Genomic DNA, 16,144 nt, shown 5'->3' with positions numbered 1-16,144 from the left:
CTGAAACCTGAATAATCTCACATAAGATCCAGGAGACGGGTAATCATTTTGTCCTATGCATGATTTTCATATTTATGCATTTTTTTGCTTTATTTTTGAGAAAAATATCAAATATTTCCAAACTTTCTTCTGTATTGTTCTGCCACTGCCACAGCTAAAAGTAAGTAAAGAAATAAATGCTTTTTGTGCTTCATGTTTAATGGAACTGTACCATCAGGTTACATCAGCTTTTTAAAAGATACAAAAACAATCTAAAGATTTTTTTTTTTGTTAGGAGAAAACTAATTCCCATCTAGCCAGCGCATTCTATCTGGGTGGGAGGAAGAATTTATATTCTCCTCCTCTTTGTAGTGCAACACCAACAGTTCACAGACTGGTCACATACATTTGAACAATCGGGCAGATAGCGGTTTGTGGTTTAAGTAACAGCTCTAAAACAAGATGAAGTGGATTTATCATGCAGAAAGTGTGCATTAACCCTCGCCCCCTCATATCTAATTGTATGGATTGTATGGTAGGGAGACCTAGCTCAACTTGGCACAATAGCCATATATATATATATATATATATATATATATATATATGCTCAAAAAAATAAAGGGAACACTCAAATAACACATCCTAGATCTGAATGAATGAAATATTCTCATTGAATACTTTGTTCTGTACAAAGTTGAATGTGCTGACAACAAAATCACACAAAAATCATCAATGGAAATCAAATTTATTAACCAATGGAGGCCTGGATTTGGAGCCACACACAAAATTAGAGTGGAAAAACACACTACAGGCTGATCCAACTTTGATGTAATGTCCTTAAAACAAGTCAAAATGAGGCTCAGTATTGTGTGTGGCCTCCTCATGCCTGTATGACCTCCCTACAACGCCTGGGCATGCTCCTGATGAGGTGGCGGATGATCTCCTGAGGGATCTCCTCCCAGACCTGGACTAAAGCATCCGCCAACTCCTGGACAGTCTGTGGTGCAACGTGACGTTGGTGGATGGAGCGAGACATGATGTCCCAGATGTGCTCAATCGGATTCAGGTCTGGGGAACGGGCAGGCCAGTCCATAGCTTCAATGCCTTCATCTCGCAGGAACTGCTGACACACTCCAGCTACATGAGGCCTAGCATTGTCCTGCATTAGGAGGAACCCAGGGCCAACCGCACCAGCATATGGTCTCACAATGGGTCTGAGGATCTCATCTCGGTACCTAATGGCAGTCAGGCTACCTCTGGTGAGCACATGGAGGGCTGTGCGGCCCTCCAAAGAAATGCCACCCCACACCATTACTGACCCACTGCCAAACCGGTCATGCTGAAGGATGTTGCAGGCAGCAGATCGCTCTCCACGGCCTCTCCAGACTCTGTCACGTCTGTCACATGTGCTCAGTGTGAACCTGCTTTCATCTGTGAAGAGCACAAGGCGCCAGTGGTGAATTTGCCAATCCTGGTGTTCTCTGGCAAATGCCAAGCGTCCTGCACGGTGTTAGGCACAGGTGTTAGGTGAGCACAACCCCCATCTGTGGACGTCGGGCCCTCATACCATCCTCATGGAGTCGGTTTCTAACTGTTTGGGCAGACACATGCACATTTGTGGCCTGCTGGACATCATTTTGCAGGGCTCTGGCAGTGCTCCTCCTGTTCCTTCTTGCACAAAGGCGGAGGTAGCGGTCCTAATTGACATCATAGGTAGACCTCAACTATGAGAGACAAAATGTGAAAAAAAAATTGAGAAAATCATTTTGTCTGACTTTTAAAGAATTTATTTGCAAATAATGGTGGAAAATAAGTATTTGGTCACCTACAAACAAGCAAGATTTCTGGCTGTCACAGACCTGTAACTTCTTCTCATTACCTGTATTAATGGCACCTGTTTGAAGTTGTTAACAGTATAAAAGACACCTGCCCACAACCTCAAACAGTCACACTCCAAACTCCACTATGGTGAAGACGAAAGAGCTGTCGGAGGACACCAGAAACCGAACTGTAGACCTGCACCAGACTGGGAAGACTGAATCTGCAATAGACTGATCTCAGCCCGTGGGGTCAAAATGATCACAAGAACGGTGAGGAAAAATCCCAGAACCACAAGGGGGGATCTAGTGAATGACCTGCAGAAAGCTGGGACCAATGTTACAAAGGCTACCATCAGCAACACACTACGACGCCAGGGACTCAGATCTTGCAGTGCCAGACGTGTCCCCCTGCTTAAGCCAGTCCATATCCAGGCACGTCTGAAGTTTGCTAGAGAGCATTTGGATGTTCCAGAAGAGTATTGGGAGAATGTCATATGGTCAGATGAAACCAAAGTTGAACTATTTGGTAAAAACACAACTCGTTGTGTTTGGAGGACAGTGAATGCTGAGTTGCATCCAAAGAACACCATACCAACTGTGAAGCATGGGGGTGGCAACATCATGCTTTGGGACTGTTTCTCTGCAAAGGGACCAGGACGACTGGTCCGTGTACATGAAAGAATGAATGGGGCCATGTATTGTGAGATTTTGGGTGCAAACCTCCTTCCATCAGCAAGGGCAATGAAGATGAAACGTGGCTGGGTCTTTCAGCATGACATGATCCCAAGCACACTGCCAGGGCAACAAAGGAGTGGCTTCGTAAGAAACATTTCAAAGTCCTGGAGTGGCCTAGCCAGTCTCCCGATCTCAACCCCATCGAAAACCTTTGGAGGGAGTTAAAAGTCCGTGTTGCCCGCCGACAGCCCCAAAACATCACTGCTCTAGAGGAGATCTGCATAGAGGAATGGGCCAACATACCAGCAACAGTGTGTGCCAACCTTGTGAAGACTTACAGAAAACGTTTGACCTCTGTCATTGCCAACAGAGGATATACAACAAAGTATTGAGATGAACTTTTGTTATTGACCAAATACTTATTTTCCACCATTATTTGTAAATAAATTCTTTAAAAGTCAGACAAAATGATTTTCTCATAGTTGAGGTCTACCTATGATGTCAATTACCGGCCTCTCTCATCTTTTTAAGTGGGAGAACTTGCACAATTGGTGACTGACTAAATACTTATTTTCCCCACTGTATAGGATGAACAGGGCCAAACATCAACAGGTTGACTAAACAAGACTGATAAACCCAACAAACACACAAACCATGAACAGGGGCTAAACAGTAACACGATTGGCTAAATTCAGGAACATAAAGAGTGAAGCTAAACTAACAAACAACATGAACAGAGAGAGAAACTCTATGCGTGATAAACATGAATATATTGAACAGAGTTCAATATGTACAAAAAAGTGTGTACCGCAAAGTGTACCGACATTGACCCGCAAAGGAATACTAGAAAGACAGGGATTAAATAACAAACCAAATGAACCACAGAAACAAAGGACAGCTGAAAATATGCACATAGCCTTGTGACAAAATATATGTGTCTGCCATACCAGATTCTGAAGGATGTGATTCCTGGATATGACATCACTCCTGATGCAGCAATGACTAAAATGATTTATGTACTGAGATTACTGTGACGTTCGGTGCGGCGTGAAGGATGAGACACGGATCCCTCTGTGGCGACAGACGTCACTTTTATTTGAACACACAGATAGCGCATATATCGCACGTAAAACACGTAACAGAACGGCAACGTGTGGACTTTAGACAACGACGAGCACAGGACACTGCGCGAACGCACATTAAGTAGACAAACCACATAAGTCCCACTTGATTACGAGACGAGCCACAGGTGAGACGAATGATCACAAGACATAACCGCACCTACGGAGATCCACAGACGCAGACTAGGAGTCGTAGACGACGTAAACACACGCCCAAAAGGGAGGGGCTGGGGTCCTCAACGTGACAATTACCTTTAGGGCCAACAGAGAAGTGTAAGGTGTGTATTATTTTACTCACTTTTTTAATAAAATTATTTTATTAATTTATTCACTATATTGTCATATGAGGTCCAGGTTTCAGTGTAACGTGAGCACATTAAGAACTGTCACATCAGAACCTGTGGGGTTTTTTTTGTTGTTCTTGCCTCTGATGCATTGGTGTTATTACTGTTAATCCTCCACATCACCAGTAGGGACTAACATAGATGAATGATGTGTTGGCACACAGCAAATAAAATAACGCACATGTTGGAGTAGAACTAAATCTAACAAATATGTCCGGTTGTGTTTATCTGATTGTGCAGCATATTGATGCTATCAATGAGTAATTTATATCACAGTTAGACTGTGAAAACATTACATTGCCGACATTGCTAACTCCTCTCCTGTATTCACACCTTGGGGAATATAAGTAAAACAGCTGAGAAATAGCAAATGCTATGTAGCTGGCAATTTTTAATTTCTTATCCTACTCATGGATAACAGCCAAACTCAAATTATTAGTTTTGTTAGACTTCTTTGTTCATTGGATTATTACTGCAGTTATGTGTCATCTTGCAGCTGCATCTGGATCATATAAGGATCATGTGGACTGATTTGAGTCTTATGAATCATCACGTTAAGAAGATCAAAATTAGGCAGTGACAGTACCTGTTCATTCATGTTACTGTATATGGCAAAACATTGTTTTATTCTTGTTTGTTGGTGTATTTCAGATAATGCCGCACAGTTTGTATGGAGAGTCGTGTGCTCCAGTTCTAAATGTAAGACACTTTCTGTTCAAAAGGAAATTGTTCAGGACCATAATGGTGCTTATTCTGAAGTCCTTTTTTTCTGCACTGTAGTCCGTATTCAGGAGAAATCCGAACATGAAACAATGGAGCCATGAAGAAGCCACATGCAAACAGCTGTGTCCAAATGTCCTGATGACCTGACACATCCTGAATAAAAGCTAAAACACAGGATTACATTTTAAAGTTCTACTCTTTCTTTTAAACTACTGCTAAAACAGCATCTTTGAGGTATAAGCAGATCAGTAAATACGTCTTTCCCAATATTATAGTTTCCCCCTTTGGCATCATGGTTTTTTTCTTATTTTGTCCCCACACTCTTGCCCTATTCCCCATCATGTATTGTGAAGATGCCAGTAGCTCTGGCCCATCACAGAGACTCTACAGACATTCCTGTGATGGACTAAATGCTGTACTTACCTCTTCATGTGTGATTCTCAGGGGGACTGGCAACCCAGCCAGCTCCTTCCTTATAGTGGTCGAAGGGCCCTCGGCCTACTGAAGGAGGGGAGGGGGGTTACAGTTCCTGGGAATACCTGAGGACGGAGATGTACACAATGAATGGACATATTAATTATTATTCTTGTCATAGTGCACTAAATGTAAAATGATAGGTATATATTGTGTTACTGCAGTAATGTAATGTATGTATGTTATGTTTGTGTTTATAGGTAACCCCTGCTAGTAGTAATGGTATGCCCCAGCTTAATTAAGGGGAGGGGCTACTAGTATAAGAGGGCTTCCTCTCAGAGGCTAAGGGGGGGGGGGGGGGGGGGGAGAGGTTGGTTGGTTAATGCTGGTTATTGAATATTGGAAGTAATTGTGTTGAGCCCACGAAAGTCAGGGGCTAGACTGGCTGCTGTTTGCCAGTGCTTGCTTAAAGTACTGCTTATAAGCCTTTGCGGGCTTGAGTACTTTTTATATGTTATATGTACAGTTTTTCTTTACGTTTACTAGTGTCAGTAATTTACGCCTTTGCTGGAATCCACCATTAAAACATCTGGAACTGGAACTCCTGTGCCTGTATTCATCTCACTCTCTGTAGTGAACCCACCTCCATATTCACCCACTCGTAGTACCACGTTCACATGTATTGATTACACAATAAGGAGAAAAACAAGAAACAAAGTTTTTTTCTGTGTTCACTGTGTGTTTATCAGTAAACCAGCTACATTTACATTTACATTTACGGCATTTAGCAGACGCTCTTATCCAGAGCGACTTACAAAGTGCTTTGCTTCTGATCACAGAATACATCCTAGGAAATAGTACAAATAGGCCAGAATTCAAGACACCATTGAGTCAGACTACTACTAAACTACAGGAGTCAGTATCATTACCTAGTGTTTTGCAAGTTAGACATTTGCCTAGAAGCACAAATAACCATAAACAGACATACCACTTGCCGTTGTTCTTAAATTGTATCAGCTGAATTAGTGCTCTGGTAAGAACTCAACAAACAGGTGAGTCTTCAGTTTACGCTTGAAGATAGTAATAGACTCTGCAGTCCTAGCAGCTAATGGAAGATTGTTCCACCATCTTGGAGCCTGGACGGAGAATAGTCTGGAGCTTTGTCTTCCATGAGACTTTAAGCATGGAGTTTCAAGTCGAGCCATGCTTGAGGTTCTAAGTGTTCGCTGTACAGATCGGCTTTTTACCATGGACATCATGTAGGGAGGGGCCAGTCTATTTTTGGCTTTGTAAGCAAGCATCAAGGTTTTATATCTGATGCGTGCTGCTACTGGAAGCCAGTGAAGAGAACGTAGTAGAGGAGTCACATGTGAGAACTTGGGTAGATTGAAGACCAGTCATGCTGCAGCATTCTGAATTAGTTGTAGAGGTCTGATGACCCGTAGAGGAAGACCTGCAAGTAGGGAATTGCAGTAGTCCAGCTTAGATATTACTAGAGACTGCACAAGCACTTGAGTAGCTTCTTGTGAAAGGAAGGGTCGTATTCTTCGTATGTTGCAGAGGAGAAATCTGCAGGATCTGGTCAGCTTTGAAACATGTGTTGAGAATGTTACACCCAGGCTTCGAGCAGTTTCTGATGGTGTTAACAAGATGTTCTCAAAGGAAACTGTGAGGTCGTTGTGTGGGTTTGGGGTTCCTGGAATGTACAAAAGCTCAGTTTTGCTAGGGTTGAGCTTCAAGTGGTGAGTAGTCATCCATGCAGCAATATCTGTCAAGCATGCCGAGATACGCCTAGAGACCTGGGTGTCAGAATGAGGGAAGGAAAGAATTAGCTGGGTGTCATCAGCATAGCAATGATAACAGAAACCATGAGACAAAATAATGTCACCAAGGGAACGAGTATATAAAGAGAAGAGAAGAGGGCCTAGGACTGAGCCTTGGGGGACTCCAGTGGAAAGTTTACATGGATTGGATGTAGATCCTCTCCATGTTACCTGATAGGAACGGTCTTCAAGATATGACTGGAACCATTTCCAAGCAGAGCCAGTCACACAGAGGCTAGAAAGAACAGAGAGGAGGATGATGTGGTTGACAGTGTCAAAGGCTGCAGAAAGGTCTAGAACAGGGGTACTCAAATAGAGATGATGGCGGGCCATATTTTATTTTTTCAATCACTAAAGGGGCCAGTTACGGGGGGGGGGGAGTGGCGAACGCATTTGGGCGTCTGCTACGTGTTTGTTGTTGCCATAAAGGCAATCCCCAGCAGCGTCTTGCGATTTCAAAATAAGAGCGGATAGCGCGATTGAAAAAAAAGATTCCAAAAAAAAAAAAAAAAAACTTTTCAAAACAGCTCGCGGGCCAGAAATAGATAGCCCGCTATTTGAGTATGGGGGGTCTAGAAGAATTAATACTGATGATAGCTTTTTAGCCTTGGCATCATGGAGCTTCTCGGTCACTGCTTTGAGGGCAGCTACATCCTGCCCTATGCCTTACCTTCATATGTAACATAATGTGTTGCATGAAATGTTATAATATAAAGCTTTACTTCATATCGATTTACGTCTGTAAATTGTGTTTTTGTCTGTTTTAAAGCACATTTGTTTATTACACTCATTTAAGTATATATGCTGTCTTGACAGAGTAGTTTTTATTAGAAAGTGACAATCATTCTTAGCATGAATTCTTTGGTTAAGGAAGTTATTGTGGTGGAAATTTGGTGATTTCCATTTATGTCAGGCTTTCTTAGTATACATTAAACATATTAGATATAGGGGTTAGAGATCTTTTTACATATACGTGTGTTAATCATGGCACTGAAGTCATTCTCGTGACTTCAGTAGGCCTCAGATGTGTGTGTGTGTGTGTTCTCTGGCCTCGGCTGAGGCCTAATCTGATGTTCCTCTGGTGTTCCAAAACTGACCTCGCTGGAAGACGCCTAATCTTTACTTGGAAGGGACTACGGCGACACTCAGGCTGTCATGACATCACAAGGATGCTGAGCGTGGAGGGGGCATGCGTCACATGCATCTGTCAAATCAACGTTAATTATTTCCTGTATTGTCCAATCACATTTGGTTGATCACCTCGTGTTCACCTCGTGGACACCGTGTGTGTTGATGATTAAACGTATAAAAGATGAGAGTTCGGAATGGGGAATTAGCTCTCTTTTGCAGACGCCTTGTGCGTTTGGAACAGGGATCTCTTGGAGAGGGGTCTCTGAGCTCTCTCTGTGACAGACACCTGGCGTGTTTGTAACGGAGATCTCAGGGGTTTAATCCATGCTTTGTTAAAATAAATCATTGTACTTTATTATCTAACCCAACTGCTTCTGACTTTTATTGTGCTCACCATTTAAGGGTTTCAGAATTTCTAGCACATTTTGGCACCCCAGATGGGACTCCACGACTGAGGACGGCACACCTGAGGGGGAGACTAAGCGCTTAGCTCCTGAAGGCCTTACTTCAGTCAGCCAACGACAAATTCCGTTGAGCGGGACTCGCAGGTGTGTGTGCCTCCTCGGCGTCGGAGTTTTCCCAGGAACAGACGAACAGTTAAAGTAACTAAAACCCGGTGAGTACAAACTGTCAGATAAACTTAGTGCAGAGGTGGTGACTTCTCTCCTGGTGCATGTATACACTGTTATGGTTATCGGGCGGGGTAACTAAGCGATTGAGTGTTTCACCCTCGGCTGAGAGTCGAGGACCAGAGTATCAGGGAGAGTGAGAGTCAGGTTCTGCGTGAGTGTGTGTGTGGGGGAGCGTTGTAATTTGTTTTCAGAAGCACCAAAATGGGTGGATGTGCCAGTAGCTGTACTGACGGTGGGATCTGCGAGATACTGCGCGCACATCCTAGAGTAAGGTACATGAAAGAACGGTATGGGTCCGAAAGTTTAAAACAATTTCACATGTGGGTTTCAAAGTGTGATTTCCCAGAGGGAGGGAGTTTTAACATGAACCGAATTGCAGCATTAAGACATAGTTTGATAAAGGAACAAAATGATGGGTTTAAGGTAAACTGGGAAGACGGGATTATGAATTGCAAACAAAAACTAAACTTGAGGTTCGACAGGAACTTCAGAATCTCCAATCTGTTAAGTGTGTTGCAGATCCAGACCTGGACGGATGTCCCAGGCGACCCCCAACCGTTCCGACGGCCCCACCCCACCCCACCGACGTCAAGACCCAGGAACCAGTCAGACGAAACAAGCCTCCTCCAGCACGTCCAATCAGCTCAGTGGCGCTGCACACGAGATCGCGAGACGGGCAAGACGCAACAGCCGGACCAAGCCAAGGATGGATGGTCCACATCAGCGAGCCGTCCCTGCCCCCACCTCCGGAAACAACCAACGATCAGGTGAAGTGCCCAATGGTGGAAGTGGCGGGTCAGGATGGGCCTATGCTTGTTATGAGACCATGGACATTTGCAGATTTACAGGAAGTTGTAAAGCAGCTTAAGCACCCTAGCGACATTGGGGGGCGTAAGTTTGCAGATGAACTGGACATGTTTTGCCGTGAGTTCAGGCCGACGTCACATGAGCTGCACCGACTCCTGGGCCTGAAACTGGGAGTAGAGGTTGCAAGGATCCAGATGGACTGGTCAGTCAAAAACATTCAGCTGGTCAACAGCAAGTGGTCACATGAAGGTAACGAACCGTATCGGACAATGTTACATGACTTGTGCTCAGCAATACGGGATGCCTTTCCCCTTGTTATGGATTTAACCAAGATAGCTAACTGCAAGCAGGATGACAGAGAGACTGTGCAGGAGTACCTGTGTCGGCTCACCCAGGTGCACGACGCTCACTGCGGCATGGACAAGCCCGACAGGATGGACAACGGGCCAGTCACACCCTATGAGGCTCATTTGCAGAATATTTTCATCAATGGTCTGAAGCCGGAGATATCCGAGAAGCTGAAGGACACCTGCATCACGTGGGAGACAGCCAAGATGGAGGTGATTGTGCAACATGCTATCCACGCGGAAAAGCGACGGAAGAAGGTGAGTGCCTAGAAGCAAGACAAAGAACCGCGACAAACACAACTTTCCATGGTTCGAGTGGTGAGGGGCGATGGAAAAGGCAAAGACTGGAAAGGGCAGAAGAGGACTAAAAAGGTGAAGAACCGCAGAAGAGATGATGATGACAACACTTGTTACATCTGTGGAAAAGAAGGGCACTGGTCAAGGGAGTGTCCACGAAGACAGGATAAGCGGGAGAAGCAAGGTCAGCAAAGTCAAGGTGGGGACTAACGGTTGGAGGGGTTGACTGGTGACGTTCCGGAAGGGTCAGGTAAGACAAAAACTTTTCCTATGCTTTGCAACGAAGAAATGCTTCCGCTAACTCATACTGAGACTGTTTTTATTCTATTATCTTAAAAAAAAATGGAGAAATGCTTTTGCCTTTAAACGCAAATTAATGGGGAACTGTCATCTGGGGGACATATGCTGTTTTATGAGACAAATGTTGCTGCTGATTGGTTCAGCTAGACAGCGCAGGGTGAAATGTTGGTGGAGAAACGGATGTTTGTGTGTGCGCATGACTGGCGAGTGGGTGTGACGGTGTGCGGTACAGTCCATCAATGGACGTTTTTTCTAAACCACTGAATTGGGTAGTCAGGGTAGGGAGAGGAGTACAGCTGTATCTGGGCATGTTGCCAACATTCCATTGTCCAAAGATAAGGGTGTGTGTGTGGGACTGGAGGGAGTCCCGCAGACTCTGTGGTCCAAGGGAAAGGGTGACGTAGGCTTAATCAGGGAGTGTGAGCCGGTGTGCAGCACACCTAAGTCTGACTTCAGGCCTTGTAAACCACAGTATCCCTTGAAGCGGTCAAGGGGATACGACCAGTCTTTGAGACATTGGTGAGGGGGGGGGGGGGTAATTGTTCCATGTGCTAATTCCAATTTTTCCTGAGGGAGATTTAGGAGGCCTGGTGTACCGGAGGAGTGGAGATTGATAAGAGGTCTCCAGGCGGTAAAGTTAGCTGTGGTAGCGAGAGCCCCGTTGGTATCAAATCCCTATACAACTCTGTCACAAGGCCCACCTGACAGGAAGTGGTTTCCGGGTGTTGATTTGGCTAATGCCTTGTTTTTTTTTTTGTACCGGCACATACAGGCTCACAGGTTTTGGGTTGATTTTAAGTTTTCCTGCATTGAAATACAAGCGCTGCAGACATCCCTAACATTGGGCTCGCCTAACTCTGTACTTTCATTTGTCCAAACAGTAGATGAGAAGCGGTGACTGAGATCTATTCCCCAAGGCCAGGCCTGAGGGGGGTCTGGAGCTATTTGTGGACGGATCGGCATCACGTAACCCAGCAACAGGAAAGAACTGTGTGGGTTATGCAGTGGTTTCACAACACAACACTGTTAAGTCTGGACCACTGCCAGAGCACGGTTCGGCGCAGGCAGCTGGATTGGTGACTCTGGCTGAGGCATATTGAGTGGTTCTAGGTGAAGCAGTGGCGATTCGCACGGTCAACGGGTATGCCTTTGAAGTAGTGCACGACTTCGGGGCTATCTGGACACACAGGGGGTTCTCACTTCCTCGGGGAAGTTAATCACACATTGTAAATTACTTGCTGAACTTCGTGATTCCATCCTCCTCCCGAAACAAATAGCTGTGTGTAAATATGATGCGCATACTAACGATAAAGATTCTGTTTTGTTCTGGGTAATGAATGGGCAGGTGTGGCTGCAAAGCAGGCGGCTGGGCAGTCATTTAAGCAGAACTTGAACACCATGTACACTCTGTGTGCTGATAACACCAGTGTTTCCCCAACAGCTGAGATTAGCGAGCTCCAGGACGAAGCAGCCGCCTCTGAGTTGTCTGCAGGGCAGCGCAAGCGGGTGCGGTGGAACGGGGGGGGCCTTTGGGTTGGGCCCAATGATGAACCGTTTCTTCCTGGGAGCATGTTTCCCGTGTATGCACAATTGACACACGGTGAAGATCATGTGTCAACAGGGGGGATGTATGATAGCATTGCACAACACTGGTTTACGAAGGGTTTCACAAATTATTCCCAGAAATACTGTGAAAGATGTATGATATGTGTGACTAACAACATAGGGAGAGGAGTGAAGGCGCTTCAGAGCGCTCACCCAGCATCTGATCTCCCTTTCCAGCACTTACAGATGGACTTTATTGAGTTAAGCCCAGCTGAGGGGAAGAAGTATTGTCTGATGATAGTGGATATGTTCTCCAAGTGGGTTGAAGCCTTCCCCTCGTCAAAGCAAGATGCATCAGCTGTGGCAAAGGCACTCCTCACTGAGATTATCCCCAGGTGGGGAATCCCTGAGAGGATAGGTAGTGACAACGGCACCCCTTTTGTAAATAAAGCTCTAACACAAGTAAGCGAACATCTGGGTTTTGATTTGAAACAACACTGTGCCTATCACCCGGCGAGTGGTGGGGCAGTAGAAAAGGAGAACAGTACATTAAAGAATAAGCTGATGAAGTGTTGTGCTGACACAGGTTTGTCGTGGGTAAAAGCATTACCCTTGGTGTTATTCTACATGAGGACGAGGACGAGGGGGAGAACGGGCCTGAGTCCGTTTGAGATCTTATTTGGCAGGCCGCCAAATACAGGCATTGGGAGAGAACAACCCTCTGCACCTCAGAACCTCAGATTCCAGTAAACCTCACTAGTCATGTATTTATTTGTACTAGATTCGGTTCCCTCAAAATTATTAAAATAGGTATTACCAGTTGTGAATGAACCTCTTCTAACAGTAGTTAACTCATCCATTACCATAGGTCACATGTCCAAATCCTGTAAATTAGTGGTTATTAAACCTCTGATTAAGAAACCAAATCTTGATCCGACTGTACCTGTATATCAAAGATCATAGAAAATGCTGTAGTCCAGCAATTATGCTTATATCTGCATAGGAATCACATATTTGAAAAGTTCCGATCTGGATTTAGGCCCCACCACCAGTGATGTCAGTAACGCGTTACTTAGTAACGCGTTACTCTAATCTTACCACTTTTTTCGGTAACGAGTAATATAACGCGCTACTATTTCCAGTCCAGTAATCAGATTAAAGTTACTTATCCAAATAACTGTGCGTTACTATTTTTATTTTCCCTAGTAAAATATATATTTTATCTTTCTTCTTGGTCAGTTCTACTTTTGCGTCTGACCGTCGCGCTCGACTTCGCACGCTGCGCGCGACCTTGTGAAAGCGCGAGCACGTTTTCCAAGTCATTTTTTGCAGTGTCCTCCCGTAACGATATGTGGTAGTATAAAGAAACACCCCTCAAAAACAGAGGAATTATGAATTTTAATGTTGCTTTGTGTTCCACGTTTGAAAAGTGCTGGAATTTTGACTAACGTAGCCTACTTTAAAATGCTTGAAATTGTAATGGTATTTCGTTTCACAAGCTATTTGACTGAACAGTTTGCTTGTATTATGTTTACAAATAAATTTACAAATAATACCGCACAGCTACACAAACGTAATGTCAGGAGATACTATAGCGACTACTACTCCTCACGGCGAGTCTTGCCCTTTAAGTGACACTGGGGGGCGGCGACGTCGCGCGCCAGGGTTGCGTTATCAATAAAGTTTCCCTCCTCTGGATTTTTGGATTAAGCAGTTTCTGCCTCGGTTACCGAACCTGCTTCAATACATTGTTACTGTTAAAAATGCACTTCCAATAAAGTGAGTATTGGAAATATTTATTTTGCTGCTGAATGTAACTATTAAAGTAACTTGTAATCTAACGTAGTTACTTTTAAAATCAAGTAATCAGTAACGTAACTAAGTTACTTTTAAAAGGAGTAATCTGTAATCAGTAATCAGATTACTTTTTCAAAGTAACTTAGCCATCACTGCCCACCACAGTACTGAAACAGCATTAGTTAAAGTAACAAATGATCTCCTCCTTGCCTCAGATCAAGGCTATGCATCTCTATTAGTGTTTCTGGATCTTAGTGCAGCTTTCGACACAACAGATCACAGGATCCTTGTAGAACGGTTAAAAAGCTGGGTTGGAATCTCTGGCACAGCCCTTTCATGGTTTAATTCTTACTTAACTAATCAGTTTGTAGAGCTCAAAAATATTCCATTCAAACGTACAAAAGTAAGTCCATCTTAGGACCACTATTATTTACATTATATATGCTACCATTGGGCATAGTTATAAACAAACATGGTGTCAACTTTCACTGCTATGCAGATGACACTCAACTTTATACAGTGGGATGCGAAAGTTTGGGCACCTTTGTTAATTTTCCTGATTTACCTTTATAAATTATTGAATGTTTGGATTAAAAAATTCAGTTAAATATATTATATAGGGGTCAAACACAATGATATTTGAGAGGTAAAATTAAGTTTATATGATTTACAGAAAGTGTGCAATAATTGTCTAAACAAAAATAGGCAGGTGCATAAGTTTGGGCACTGTTGTCATTTTATTGATTTCAAAACCTTTAGAACTAATTATTGGAACTCAAATTTGGTTTGGTAAGTTCAGTGACCCTTGACCTCCATACACAGGTGACTCCAATTATGAGAAAGGGTAGTTAAGGGTGGCAATTGTAAGTTTTTCTCCTCTTTGCATCTTCTCTGAAGAGTTGCAGCATAGGAGTTTGTTCACCGTCATGGTTTAGGGGAAGGATACAGAAAGCTATGTCAGAGATTTCAGCTTTCAGTCTCCACTGTGAGAAAATGGAAGAAGACAGGTACAGTTAAAGTCAAGGCTCGAAGTGGCAGACCAAGCAAAATCTCGAATAAACAGAAGTGTTGGATGTTGACAACAGTCAGAGTCAACCCATAGACCAGTACCAAAGACCTACAACATCATCCTGCTACTGATGGAGTCACTGTGAATCGTTCAACTATCCGGCGCACTTTACACAAGAAGATGCTGTATGGAAGAGTGATGCAGAGGAAGCCTTTTCTCCACCCACATCACAAACAGAGCCGCTTGAGGTATGCTAAAGCACATTTGGACGAGCCAGCTTCATTTTGGAGGAAGGTGCTGTGGACTGATGAAACTAAAATTGAGTTATTTGGCCATAACAAGGGCTGTTATGCATGGAGGAAAAAGAACACATCACTCCAAGAAAAACACCAGCTACCTACAGTAAAATTTGGTGGTGGTTCCATCATGCTGTGGGGCCAAACTTTCGCATCCCACTGTATATCAGCCAAACCTGATGACAAAATAGTTTAGGAAAAATTGAGGCCTGCGTAAGAGATGTTAAATGCTGGATGTCTGTAAACTTCCCCAAAGGCTGCAAGACAGAAAATACCAAATCTCATGCTTAATCTCGTAGACTACCCCATTACACCTGGCACAGAAGCCAAAACTCTCGGCGTCATACTCGACTCCGACCTATCATTTGATAAATACATAGATAATACTACTAGGATAGCTTCTCTACATCAACATTGCCAAGTTAAGAAATGCATTATCACAGCATAATGCAGAAAAATTGGTGCACACCTTTCTTAGGTCCAGATTAGACTACTGTAACTCATTGCTGTCAGGATGCTCATATAGGATTCTCAATAAACTTCAAATAGTTCAAAATGCAGCAGCCAGAGTTCTGAATAGAACTATTAAATTCGATCATATCAGACCAGTCCTATCAGCCCTGCATTGGCACCAAGTTAAATTCCCTATTGATTTTAAAATTCTTCTATTTATTTATAGAGCACTTACTCCTGATTACCTCCAGGAACTTATTTCCTACTATGAACCCCCACGTCCACTAAGATCACAGGGTGCTGGTCTTTTATTAGTTCCAACAAATTAATAAGGTAACAGCAGGGGGAAGAGCCTTTTCTTATAAGGCCCCCCAGCTTTGGAACAACCTTCCAGAATGTGTCCAGGACTCTGACACAGTCTCAATCTTTAAGTCTAGGTTGAAAACCTACTTATTTAGTTTAGCGTTTGATAATTAATATCCCCCCTTAGATAAAGGTACAGATCTAGGGGTTCATAGGTGAAGGGTTTTATGGTAAACTGGGGATGTCACCATCTGTGGCACAATGTGGTAATAAGTTCTGGACATTGTTTTTATTGTTTACTCAGAACATACATACACTCTCATCAGAC

The sequence above is a fragment of the Brachyhypopomus gauderio genome, unplaced genomic scaffold, assembly GCF_052324685.1.
Source record: "Brachyhypopomus gauderio isolate BG-103 unplaced genomic scaffold, BGAUD_0.2 sc197, whole genome shotgun sequence".
NCBI classification, from domain to species: Eukaryota; Metazoa; Chordata; class Actinopteri; order Gymnotiformes; family Hypopomidae; genus Brachyhypopomus; species Brachyhypopomus gauderio.
The sequence above is the reverse complement of the archived record's forward strand: the minus strand, read 5'-3'. Positions refer to the sequence as shown.